Here is a 14,372-nt window from a genome sequence, read left to right on the forward strand (position 1 = left end):
GAGGAAGTGATAAGAGAGGGGGAGGATGGGGTGAATGAACAAGTGCAAAATGAGGAAATGCCACCCCAACCTACCCCAGAGATGATCAATCAGGTTCTGGCTTATCTTAGCGGGTTATCTGATCAGGGCCAGACACCCCCAGTGTTTTCTGCACCAGCACCTCAGGCTCCGGAGGTACAACATGCGGCTACTATGTCTCCCCGCATGGATGTTCCATTGGAAATAGGCACGTTTCCACGTCTGACTACTGGGCCTATAATGACAAGTGATCAGCATGAACTTTTCAGTAAGTTCTTGAAATTGAAACCTCCAGTCTTCAAGGGTGCTGAATCGGAGGATGCTTATGATTTTCTGGTTGACTGTCACGAGCTACTACACAAGATGGGTATAGTAGAACGGTTTGGTGTGGAGTTTGTGACTTATCAGTTTCAAGGGAACGCCAAAATGTGGTGGCGATCCCATGTTGAGTGTCAACCGACAGAGGCACCACCTATGACTTGGGCCTCATTCTCTAGCTTGTTTATGGAGAAGTATATCCCCCGGACTTTGAGGGATAGGAAAAAGGATGAGTTCCTGAGCCTAGAGCAAGGTAGGATGTCGGTTAATGCTTATGAGGCTAAGTTCCATGCACTGTCCAGATATGCCACTCAACTCTGTTTCAGTCCTCAAGAGCGGATTCGCCGGTTTGTGAAGGGTTTGAGGTCAGAATTGCGGATTTCGGCCTTACAGATAGCGGCAACGGCAAAATCCTTCCAAGAAGTGGTAGACTTTGTGATAGAAGTGGAAGGAGTGAAGCCAGATGACTTCACTACAACATCGACATCAAAAAGGTTTCGAAAGGGAGGTGAGTTTAATTTCTTACACTAGAGGACAGGGTTCGGGAAGTTACTCAGTCCGACCAATTCAGTTTTCACTACAGACTGTAGTTGGGGGATCACCTCAGACTGGTCAACACTTCTCCGAGGTGCCTATGATTGACTCCAGAGAATGTTATGGATGTGGGGAGATTGGACATATTAGGAAAAATTGTCCCAGACAAAGTTATAGACCCACAATAGCTAGAGGTAAAGGTGGTCATGGTAGAGGCCGTTATTCTAGAGGACGTGGTGGTCGAGGTAATGGTGGTCACCAAAACGGCAGAGGTAATGGGCAAAATGGGTCCACTACATCACAACATGGTAGGGGAAACGGACAGACGAACGATAGGGCCCAGTGTTACGCTTTCCCTGGGCGGTCTGAAGCGGAGGCATCTGATGTTGTCATCACAGGTAATCTTCTGGTTTGTGATTGCATGGCTTCTGTATTATTTGATCCCGGATCCACATTTTCTTATGTATCTTCCGCATTTGTTAATGGTCTAAATTTACATTGTGAATTGCTTGACAGACCTATTCGTGTTTCTACTCCGGTGGGTGAGTCTGTGATAGTTGAAAGGGTGTATAGGTCTTGTCTTGTAACTTTTGTGGGGAGCAATACTTATGTAGACTTGGTTATCTTAGAAATGGTCGATTTTGATGTAATTATGGGTATGACTTGGCTTTCTCCGCAATTTGCGATCTTGGATTGTAATGCTAAAACGGTGACGTTAGCCAAGCCTGGGACAGATCCGTTAGTGTGGGAGGGTGACTACACTTCCAATCCGGTGCGTATCATCTCCTTTCTTCGTGCTAAGAAAATTGTTAGTAAAGGGTTTTTAGCTTTCTTGTCACATCTCAAGGATGACACTACCCAAGTACCTTCGATTGAGTCGGTTTCGGTAGTCCGCGAGTTTTTGGATGTGTTCCCTGCAGATCTTCCTAGTATGCCACCAGATAGGGATATTGATTTCTGTATTGACCTTGAACCGGGTACTCGCCCCATTTCGATACCCCCTTATAGAATGGCTCTCGCGGAGTTAAGAGAGTTAAAAGCCCAACTTCAAGAGTTGTTAAACAAAGGGTTTATTAGACCAAGTGCATCTCCTTGGGGTGCTCCGGTTTTGTTTGTAAAGAAGAAGGATGGGAGTTTTCGAATGTGTATAGACTACAGACAACTAAACAAGGTAACCATAAAGAACAAGTATCCTCTTCCCCGCATTGATGATTTGTTCGATCAGTTACAAGGTGCTTGTGTCTTCTCTAAGATTGACTTGAGATCCGGTTATCATCAATTGAAAATACGGGCAACGGATGTGCCAAAGACTACTTTTCGAACGAGGTATGGGCATTACGAATTTGTAGTGATATCTTTTGGTCTAACGAATGCCCCTGCTGCGTTCATGAGCTTGATGAACGGGATTTTTAAGCCATATTTGGACCTCTTCGTGATCGTATTTATTGATGATATATTGGTATACTCAAAGAGCAAGAAGGAACATGAAGAACATTTGAGAATGGTATTGGAAATGTTGAGGGAGAAAAAGCTTTATGCCAAGTTGTCTAAGTGTGAGTTTTGGCTAGATGCAGTGTCCTTCTTGGAGCACATGGTTTCTAAAGAAAAAGTGATGGTGGATCCTTCTAAGATTGAGACAGTAAGAATTGGGTAAGACCTACTAATGTGTCAGAAATAAGGAGCTTTGTTGGGTTAGCTAGCTACTACCGCCGATTTGTCAAGGGATTCTCTTCTATTGCTTCCCAATTGACGAACTTGACTAAGCAGAATGTTCCATTTGTATGGTCGGACGAATGTGAGGAAAGCTTTCAGAAGCTCAAGACTTTGTTGACTACCGCACCTATCCTTACCTTGCCAGTAGAGGGTAAGAACTTCATTGTTTATTGTGATGCATCCTATTCGAGTTTAAGTGCAGTGCTAATGCAAGAGAAGAATGTGATTGCATATGCTTCAAGACATTTAAAAGTGCATGAACGTAACTATCCAACTCATGATTTGGAATTGGCTGTGGTAGTGTTTGCATTAAAGCAATGGAGACACTATTTATATGGGGTTAAGTGTGAGGTCTACACGGATCATCGTAGCCTTCAGTATGTCTTTACTCAGAAGGATTTGAACTTGAGGCAACGGAGATGGATGGAGCTATTAAAGGACTACGATATCACTATCTTGTATCATCCGGGAAAAGCGAATGTTGTAGCGGATGCTTTAAGTAGAAAGGCGGGAAGCATGGGAAGTCTAGATCACTTGCAAGCTTCTAGATGCCCATTGGCTAGAGAGGTTCAGACTCTAGCTAATGACTTGATGAGATTAGAAGTAAATGAGAAGGGAGGATTGTTGGCTTCTGTGGAGGCAAGATCTTCCTTTCTTGACAAGATTAAGGGAAGACAGTCTGATGATGAGAAACTGCGCAGAATTCAAGATAAGGTATTACGAGGAGAGACTAAGGAAGCACAAATCGATGAGGAAGGTGTTTTGAGGATCAAGGGAAGGGTATGTGTACCCCGCGTCGATGATTTGATCAACACAATTCTGACAGAGGCTCATAGTTCAAGGTATTCTATACATCCAGGTGCAACCAAGATGTATCGTGACCTAAAACAACACTTTTGGTGGAGTAGAATGAAGCGTGACATTGTGGATTTTATTGCCAAATGTCCAAACTGTCAACAAGTAAAGTATGAACACCAAAGGCCCGGAGGAACACTTCAGAGAATGCCCATTCCGGAATGGAAGTGGGAAAGAATTGCTATGGATTTTGTGGTTGGTCTTCTGAAGACAATGGGTAAGTATGACTCCATTTGGGTAATTGTTGATAGGTTAACTAAGTCTGCTAATTTTATTCCGGTTAAGGTGACTTACAATGCCGAGAAGTTAGCCAAGATCTATATCTCAGAAATTGTTCGATTGCATGAGGTTCCACTATCCATCATATCAAATAGAGGTACGTAGTTTACTTCTAAGTTTTGGAAAACATTGCATGCGGAATTGGGTACTAGGTTGGACCTTAGTACTGCGTTTCATCCTCAGACTGATGGTCAGTCTGAGCGAACGATTCAAGTGTTGGAGGATATGCTTCGTGCGTGCGTGATAGAATTTGGTGGCCATTGGGATAGCTTCTTACCCTTAGCGGAATTTTCATACAATAATAGCTATCACTTGAGCATTGATATGGCTCCATTTGAGGCACTATATGGGAGGAGGTGTAGGTCCCCCATTGGTTGGTTTGATGCGTTCGAGGTTAGACCTTGGGGTACTGATCTCTTAAGGGATTCGATGGAAAAAGTAAAGTTTATTCAAGAAAAGCTTCTAGCGGCGCAAAGTAGACAAAAAGAATATGCAGATCGAAAGGTTAGAGACTTAGAGTTCATGGAGGGTGAACAAGTCTTGTTGAAAGTTTCACCAATGAAAGGGGTGATGCGGTTTGGTAAAAAGGGTAAACTAAGTCCAAGGTACATTGGACCATTTGAAGTACTTAAGCGAGTAGGAGAGGTGGCTTATGAGTTAGCCTTGCCTCCAGGGCTGTCCGGAGTGCATCCGGTATTCCATGTGTCGATGTTGAAAAGATACCATGGGGATGGAAACTACATCATCCGTTGGGATTTAGTTTTGCTTGATGAGAACTTGTCTTATGAGGAGGATCCTGTTGCTATTTTAGATAGAGAAGTTCGCAAGTTGAGGTCAAGAGAGATTGCATCCATCAAGGTGCAATGGAAGAATCGACAGGTTGGAGAAGCCACTTGGGAGAAGGAGGCAGATATACAAGAAAGATACCCACATCTGTTTAAAGATTCAGGTACTCCTTCCCGCCCTTGTTTTTCTTCTTGTGATCATTCGGGGACGAACGATGGGTAAATTGGTATCTATTGTAACGACCTATTTAGTCGTTTTGAGCAGCAGACTTTATTTCTGGAAAAACTGGCAGAACGACGGACCCCACGACGGACCGTCATGGGCACGACGGACCGTCGCAGGGTCTCGTTTCAAAACACTTAGAAAATCTGAAATTGGGTACTAAAAATCGACTCTCTAAACTTTGTGACGGAATGTCAGGACGGACCGTCACAGGTGTGACGGACCGTCACAGACCCTTGGTGGAAATTTGGGTCTCTGAACTCTGCGACGACCTGCAGGACGGACCGTCGCAGGCACGACGGCCCGTCACAGGTTGCGCAAATCCCAGGCAGAATCGGATTTCCTTACACGTTTTAAGGGACGTTTTTGGACTATTCCTTCCTTAAATATAGATTTTGTGGGTTTATATTAATAACTCAAATTCTTGGGGGTTAAAAGAGGTAACCCTGAGTTAATTAGTGGGGTATTATTTCCATCTTTTATTCTTAATTATATACTAATTAGGGTAAAAGAAAGAGGGTTTGAATAAGAAAATAGAAAGAACAAGAAGGGAGAGAGAGAACGATCGAGAAGAAGAGGAAAACACCAAGCTTTGAGGATTAACTTGCTTGATTTCAATTCTTCGGTGGAGGTAGGTTATGGTTTTCATGCTTTCATAAGTAAACTCTTAATAGTGAATGATATGTATTGGTAGTATTGTAAACCCCACTATATGCTAAATGGTATGTTTGCATGAATATGATTATGTGATTGTGATAAGATAAGCATGATGAAAATATTGAATCCCAAATCTTGAAAAGAAACTTTAATATACATTATTAATGATGATGCCTTGGTATAGAAGAAGGCTTGATGAACTAAAGTAATGGGATTGATGACGCCTTGGAATAGAGAAGGCTTGATGATTTATAGAATGATATTAGTGGATCGGAGTGTCACGTTCTGACACATAGTATTAGTGGATCGGAGTGTCACGTTCCGACACATGTAGGGGATCGGAGTGTCACGTACCGACACATGTAGGGGATCGGAGTGTCACGTACCGACACATGTAGGGGATCGGAGTGTCACGTTCCGACACATGTAGGGGATCGGAGTGTCACGTTCCGACACTTGTAGGGGATCGGAGTGTCACGTTCCGACACATAGAATTAGGGGATCAGAGTGTCACGTTCTGACACATAGAATTAGGGGATCAGAGTGTCACGTACCGACACAAGAGGAGGAAAGATAATGAATCTTGAAAGATGATAATATACTCAACTTAATATACTTAATTCCCAAATGAGTATGGTGTTGAGGCTTGAGCCCTCATGGATGAACTTGACGGTACTTATTGATGATTATAGTACTTGTTGTTGCTACATGTTGAGTTTTATAGTTGATTTACGATAATATTTGATATATATTGTTCCCTATTTTGAGTTGGCCGATGATATCTACTCAGTACCCGTGTTTTGTACTGACCCCTACTTTTATGTTTTCTTCTTGTTATTTGTGGAGTGCAGCAAACGTGCCGTCATCTTCGACTCAACAGTAACTCAAGCCAGTCTTCGTCACACCGGATCTTCAGGATGAGCTAACGCTTCTAGCTTGGACTGGATCTTCTCCTTCATGTCTTGATGCCTTGAACTTTCGGCATGGACTAGCTTCTTATGTATTTTTAGCTTCTTGGAAACTCTTAGAATTAGTAGTTTAAAGTAGATGTTCTTGTGATGATGACTTCCAGGTTTTGGGGATAATAGATGTTGAATAATAATAGTTATTGATTTTATTAATGAGTTTAAGTCTTCTGCATTACTTTCTGTTTATATTATATTTAAATGTTAAGGTTTAGATTGGTTGGTTCGCTCACATAGGAGGGTAAGTGTGGGTGCCAGTCGCAACCCGGTTTGGGTCGTGACAAAAGGAACCCACTTGTTCCAAATATAAACATATTCATTTCTTCTCTCCTACTTCGCCCTCATAGTTTGCGATGTTGATTAAACATTAAAAGAGGTTTAACTTGAAAATTTCAACATATCCTCCTCTATATCCTTTGGAGTGTAGACATTAGATGGATCAATATACTTATCCATTATTAAGACAGCTACAACGTCAGTTATTCCCTGACGTCTTGCATACGCTCTACCTCTAACAGAACAAGTATGTCCAGCATTGTACTTCCTGACTTTGAATAAATTTGATTTATTCAAACATGATGCTCTCATCATCCAAGAACAACTAATAGAAAGACAATTCAGGTAATAACTATTTCACAAATAATAAAATATATAATTAAATTTTATAAACCAAAATCAATCAAATAAAAAACACAAATTATAACAATGATGTGTACTTAGATGCATTAAAACACGACACACGAAAACTGAATTTTTTGACAAGTCCAACATGCCTCATCTCCTGTTTAAGTATTTCCCTATTCTTGTAAATCTGATTCTCAACTACAAATAGGTTAGAGTGTTCATTATTACGTCATTATCTTCTTCACTATTCTCATCGATATCTTCGTCTAAATTCACTCCGATCAAACGGATGGAATCGTTGGAGTATAAATCAACGTTAGTATCTGTTAAACTAACTTCAGAATGTCTCCTATCAGTAACAACTCCAGTGTCTTGATTATACATTTCAAAATCTTTCAGAGAGATGCACAATGAATATTTTGTAAAGAAATCTAAATTTGCTTTCTTTTGATCTAAAAAAACCCTCACGCCAACATCATTGTGAATACTAATAGGTGAACACATATTACTAACAATATATTTTATCTCAATAGCGCTTATATTAACATTTATATTAAGTTGCGATATTATTGCACTAACTAGACCACTATACAGAGTGGACGCATCATATATGATGCCCTCCATCTGAAAATTAACATATTTCCCGATTTCATAACATTAAAATAATAATTAGTATACCATAATACGTATTAACAGCAAAATAATTTATACACACTTCATAAACAATTAATATACCTTTTATCAACCTATACCATATCAAAATTACCCATGAAAAGATACTTCATACACTAAAATACAAATTCGATACCCATTTCATACACAATTAGTATAGCTTTCATCATCACATATCATGTCGAAAATGCTATTAACAACATACTAACTACGAAAAGAATACTAATTTCATACACACTTAATACAATATTTATCATCTCGTACCAAACAGAAATAACTATTCGAAACATACTAACTACGAATATGATACATAATTCACATACACTTAATAAAAATAATTTCATCATGTAACATACAGAAAATGTTATTCAAAACATAATTCATATTAAAAAAATCATAATTCAATTATCCAAAAACATACAACGCAATACTCTTGAAAACAAAATTCATACAAACAAAAAATAATAACTATTCATACACATTTAATACTAATGTCATACAACAATGATCCACAACGTTATAATTAATTCTTTATTGATTAGTTACTAAACACACTGTAAAATCAATTTTATTTTTCTATTTTTTCATAAAACATGTATTAATCGAATCTTCAATTTTAATAAAACTGAAACGTCTATATTGTTTCGTGTTGTTGCAAATATAGTATATATCAAAACGCAGTGTGAAACGAAAAACACAATAATCTGCATATTGAATAAAATTACCAAAAACAAACTAATAAACTATGATAAATACCAACCTGACGGATTTCACCTTCCACCATGTTTAATTAATATCGATACAATGTTGTCCATCACAACAAATCACGTTTTTCAATAGCAAAATATCTTCAATCACTAAAAAAAATGCAATCTGTAAACAAGAGAGAGAAACACAATAGCTGAAAAAAAATAACAGATTTTAATGTGAGCTAAAGAAAAATGATAAAATTGGTGCATGGAGATCCAACCGAATCATATGTCAAACTACCAGGTAATTTCTGTGTAAATTATGAACTAAAAATGTTTTTTATTGTAAAAATGAAAAAAAAAACTAGCATACAGTTTATTTTCTGAATGAATTGAAATCGTTTGTTTAGTATATTTGATGTATTACTTTTGTATCCTTTCTGTATGTACTTATAGTTAAATAGGTATTAAAATATGTATCCTTTTGTATTAGTTAAGTGTTCTTTATGTATCCATTCAGTTATATATTTGATGTTTTAACATTAAACTATCTTATTATATAATTATAAAAATATTTGGTTATCCATACATATTGGAGCAAACATATGCTGGATCGATTTTGAAAAAAGAAAGAAAGGAATGTGATAAATTCTTATACCACATTTGTTGCATTAGAAGCTTGTATTAGAAGCTGGGAGTAATGTAGACCAATTGTAGAAGTTGATGGGGCAGGTTTATAATATTCATATGGTGGTACAATGTTTACTGCCAATACCATGGATCCGGGAGGTAGTTTTTGATCCCATATATTTTTACGCTTATACAATATAATAAAATATAATATAAAGTATGTTTTCAAATTGTGTCATATTTTTTTCAAAAAATGGATCAGGTCATATACTTTTGTTGGCGTATGCGATAGTGGATTCTGAAAATGATGCTTCATGGACCTTGTTCTTTGAACAGTTTAAGGAAGCATATGAAGTTATAGAAAATATGTGTTTTATGTCAAATCAAAACGAAAGCATATTGAAAGAGACTGCTACTGTATATCCTGAATCCGAATATTATGCCTGCATATGGCACCTATTCGTTAATGTGTTGAAGAATTTCAATCAAAATACTGAAGATGTTCAAATTTTATTTTTTACATTGAAAAAGGCTTATACAAAACAACAGTTTGAGACGATTATGAGAAGAATAGACTAGATAGATCCCCGATATAAGAGGTTACTTATTTGATGTCGGTTATAATAAATGGTCTAGAGTTTATTCGACTTGTAAGTGCACAAGGACCATGAGTTCAAACATCGCCGAGTCATTGAATAATTTTAACATGATAGCAAGGAGATTACTAGTGATTTCACTTCTTGAATTTATGAGGGTAACAATTCAAAGATGGATTCACAAGCACAATGAGGAGGCTGATAAAACAACATATGAGCTGACAAAATAATATGATCTTTATCTTTAGAAAAGTATTTCTTTGTCTTGCAATATGAGGGCATGTTTTTAACTCTATTCAATAATAATTAAGTGTATTTTACATCCCAATTTTTAATGACATATATATATTAAAGATTTCACATTGAATTTGTTATTTAGGTGATACCTTCAACGGTTGATATGCATGTTGTCGCTGAAGGAGCAAAGAAATACATAGTAAACTTGAATACAAAGATGTGTAGTTGCGGGAGATTTCAACATTATGAGATACTATGTGGTCATGTAATTGCAGTTCTTAGATACAAAAAGTTATATGAAGCAAATTTTGTTCTGCTTTTTTTCAAAGATGCATATGTCATCCTTGTTGAACCTATCCCATGCGAGAGTACATGCGATATACCAAGTGATATTTCAGAGCCTAAATTGATGTCACCCGGTCCAAGTAGATTAGCGGGAAGACCAAAACATGAATGCAGGAAGGGTTTGCTGATGTGATATTCAAAAGGTCAAAAATTACTTGCAGTAGATGTCGTCAAGTTGGACATAACAAGAAGACATGTTCAAATTATCCTGCGCCAAAAAAATGATTTCTTGTTTTTACTTATTGTTACACATATTTTTATGTTGTTTTGACTGTTAGACACAACTTTTGTATATGGAGTGAATTTGGTATCATTAACATTGATTTACTTTTGTTTTGTGAAAATTGTCAAACTATAAATAACATTGAAACACACTTTATATAAATGTGGACCACTGTATACAAGTATTATTCAAATTCCATACATAGTACATATAAAATTCATACCAAATGGATCAACTATTTTAAACATTTCTAAAGGTACTGTAACGACCTGTTTAGTCGTTTTGAGCAGCAGATTTTATTTCTGGAAAAACAGGCTAAGGCGACGGACCCCACGACGGACCGTCATGGGCACGACGGACCGTCGCAGGGTCTCGTTTCAAAACACTTAGAAAAACTAAAAAATTGGGTACTGAAAATCGACTCTCTGAACTTCGTAACGAAATGGTAGGACGGACCGTCACAGGTGTGACGGACCGTCACAGACCCTTGGTGGAAATTTGGGTCTCTGAACTTTGCGACGACCTGCAGGACGGACCGTCGCAGGCACGACGGCCCGTCACAGGTTGCGCAATCCCAGTCCGAGTCGGATTTCTTTATACGTTTGAAGGGACGTTTTTGACTATTCCTGCTTTAATTATAAGATTAGTGGTTAATGTCAATAAGTCTAATTACTTGGGGGTTAAAAGAGGTAACCTTAAGTTATTTAGTGGGTTATTATTGTCATTTTTTACACTTGATTATATGTTAATTAGGGTAAAAGAAAGAGGGTTTGAATAAGAAAAATAGAAAGAACAAAGAGAAAACAGAAAAAGAAAGAGAACAAGTAGAGAGAGAGAGAAACGAAGAGGATAGCAAGGATTTTGAGAAGATAGCTTGTCGATCGCAATTCTTCGGTGGAGGTAGGTTATGGTTTTCATGCTTTCATAGTAAACTCTTAATAAAGAATGATATGTATTAATAGTATTATAAACCCTGCTATGTGCTTAATTGTATGCATGCATGAACGTGATTATATAAATGTGATTATATTAAGCATGATGAAGTTATTGAATCCCAAATCTTGATAAAAACCTAATCTATTTTTAATGATGATGCCTTGGTAAGGGAGAAGGCTTGATGAACTAAAGTAATGAGATTGATGATGCCTTGGTAAGAAAGAAGGCTTGATGAATTGATGGAAGGAGATTAGGGGATCGGGTGTCACGAACCGACACGTAGAATTAGGGGATCGGGTGTCACGAACCGACACGTAGTATTAGGGGATCGGGTGTCACGAACCGACACATAGTATTAGGGGATCGGGTGTCACGAACCGACACGTAGTATTAGGGGATCGGGTGTCACGAACCGACACGTAGTATTAGGGGATCGGGTGTCACGAACCGACACGTAGATTTAGGGGATCGGGTGTCACGAACCGACACATAGATTTAGGGGATCGGGTGTCACGAACCGACACATAGATTTAGAAGATCGGAGTGTCACGTACCGATACAAGAGGATTAATAAATATTGAGGGAGCGGAGTGTCACGTACCGACACAAGAGAAATAAAGATAATGAATCTTGAAAGATGTTAATATACTCAATCTAATGAACATGATTCCCAAATGAGTATGGTATCTTGGCTTGAGTCCTCATGTGTGAACTTGGCGGTAATTGTTAATGATATAGTATTTGTTGTTGCTATATGTTGAGTATCATAGTTGATTTTATGATATTACTTGGTATATATTGATTTCTATTTTGAGTTGGCCGATGATATCTACTCAGTACCCGTGTTTTGTACTGACCCCTACTTCTATGTTCTATTCTTGTTTATTTGTGGAGTGCAGCAAACGTGCCATCGTCTTCAACTCAACAGTAATTCAAGCCAGTCTTACTACATCGAAAATTCAGGGTGAGCTAATGCTTCTAGCTTGGACTGGATCTTCTTCAAGTCTTGAAGTCTTGAACTTCCGGCATGGACTAGCTTCTTATGTATTTTTAGCTTTTAGAATACTCTTAGTTTAGTCGTTTGATCGTAGATGTTCTTGTGATGATGACTTCCAGATTTTGGGGAATAATAGATGTTGAATTTTAGAAGTTAATGAATTGGTCTTTATTTAATGAGTTTAAGTCTTCCACGTTACTTTCTGTTGATATTATATTGAAATGTTAAGGTTAGATTGGTTGGTTCGTTCACATAGGAGGGTTAGTGTGGGTGCCAGTCGCGGCCCGGATTTGGGTCGTGACAAACTTGGTATCAGAGCATTAGGTTCGTTGGTCTCATCACACAAGAACGAGTCAAGTAGAGTCATAAGGAACGGTAGGGGGACTCCTTTACTTTTCTTTGCGAGGCTATAAGACTTTAGGAAAAATCCATTCGTTCTTTCTTTCTTTCGTGCTACTACATGAATCCAATTGGTGTCTAGGTGATACAAATTGGTATCTGACCATCTTCACTCTATTTCGCAGATGGTTAGAACTAGAGCAACGACTACGCCAGCACCAACACCAGCACTGGCGGGACAGGGTGCGTCTGAGCCAGCCACTGGGGCTGTAGCTCGAGGAAGAGCAGCGACAAGAGGCCGTGGTAGAGGTCATGGGAAAACGTCCTCTAGGGGAATAGGACGAGCACCTAGCCCATCTGATACTAGGGCAGTGACTCCTCTACCGACTGAGGAAGTAATAAGAGAAGGGGAGGATGGGAAAAATGAACAAATGCAGAATGAGGGATTGCCACCCCAACCTACCCCAGAGATGATCAATCAGGTTCTCGCCTATCTCAGTGGGTTGTCTGATCAAGGTCAGGCACCTCCAGTGTTTTCTGCGCCAACACCTCCGGTTTCAGAAGTACAACATGCAGCCACTATGGCTCCTCGTATGGATGCCTCATTGGACATAGGCACATTTCCACGTCTGGCTACTGGGCCTATAATGACAAATGATCAGCATGAACTTTTCAGTAAGTTCTTGAAATTAAAACCTCCGATCTTCAAGGGTGCTGAATCGGAGGATGCTTATGATTTTCTGGTTGACTGTCACGAGATACTACACAAGATGGGTATACTAGAACGGTTTGGTGTGGAGTTTGTTACTTATCAGTTTCAAGGGAACGCCAAAATGTGGTGGCGGTCACATATTGAGTGTCAACCAACAGAGGCACCACCTATGACTTGGGCCTCATTCTCTAGCTTGTTTATAGAGAAGTATATCCCCCGAACTTTGAGGGATAGGAAAAGGGATGAGTTCTTGAGCCTAGATCAAGGTAGGATGTCGGTCAATGCATATGAGGCTAAGTTTCGTGCATTATCCCGGTATGCAACCCAACTATGTTTCAGTCCACAAGAGCGGATTCGCCGTTTTGTGAAGGGGTTGAGGTCAGAGTTGCGGATTTCAGCCTTACAGGTAGCGGCTACGGCAAAATCCTTCCAAGAGGTGGTAGACTTCGTGATAGAGGTGGAAGGAGTGAAGCCAGATTACTTCACCACAACATCGACATCAAAAAGGTTTCGAAAGGGAGGTGAGTTTAATGGTTCTTACTCTAGAGGACAAGGTTCCGGAGGTTACTCAGTTCGACCCATTCAGCCTTCACTACAGACTGTAGTTGGGGGTCCACCTCAGACCGGTCAACACTTATCTGAGAGACCTATGCTTGACTCCAGAGAGTGTTATGGGTGTGGGGAGACTGGGCATATTAGGAGAAATTGTCCAAAACAGAGTTATAGACCCCCAATGGCTAGAGGTAGAGGTAGTCATAGTAGAGGCCGTCATTCTAGAGGACGTGGTGGTCGAGGTAATGGTGGTCACCAAAACGGCCTAGGTATGGGAAAACTGGAGCCACTACATCACAACATGGTAGGGGCAACGGACAGACGAACGATAGGGCCCATTGTTACGCTTTCCCTGGGCGGTCTGAAGTGAAGGCATTTGATGCTGTCATCACAGGTAATCTTCTGGTTTGTGATTGCATGGCTTCTGTATTGTTTGATCCTGGATCCACATTTTCTTATGTATCTTCCTCATT

The sequence above is a fragment of the Solanum lycopersicum genome, chromosome 10, assembly GCF_036512215.1.
Source record: "Solanum lycopersicum chromosome 10, SLM_r2.1".
Taxonomy (NCBI): Eukaryota; Viridiplantae; Streptophyta; class Magnoliopsida; order Solanales; family Solanaceae; genus Solanum; species Solanum lycopersicum.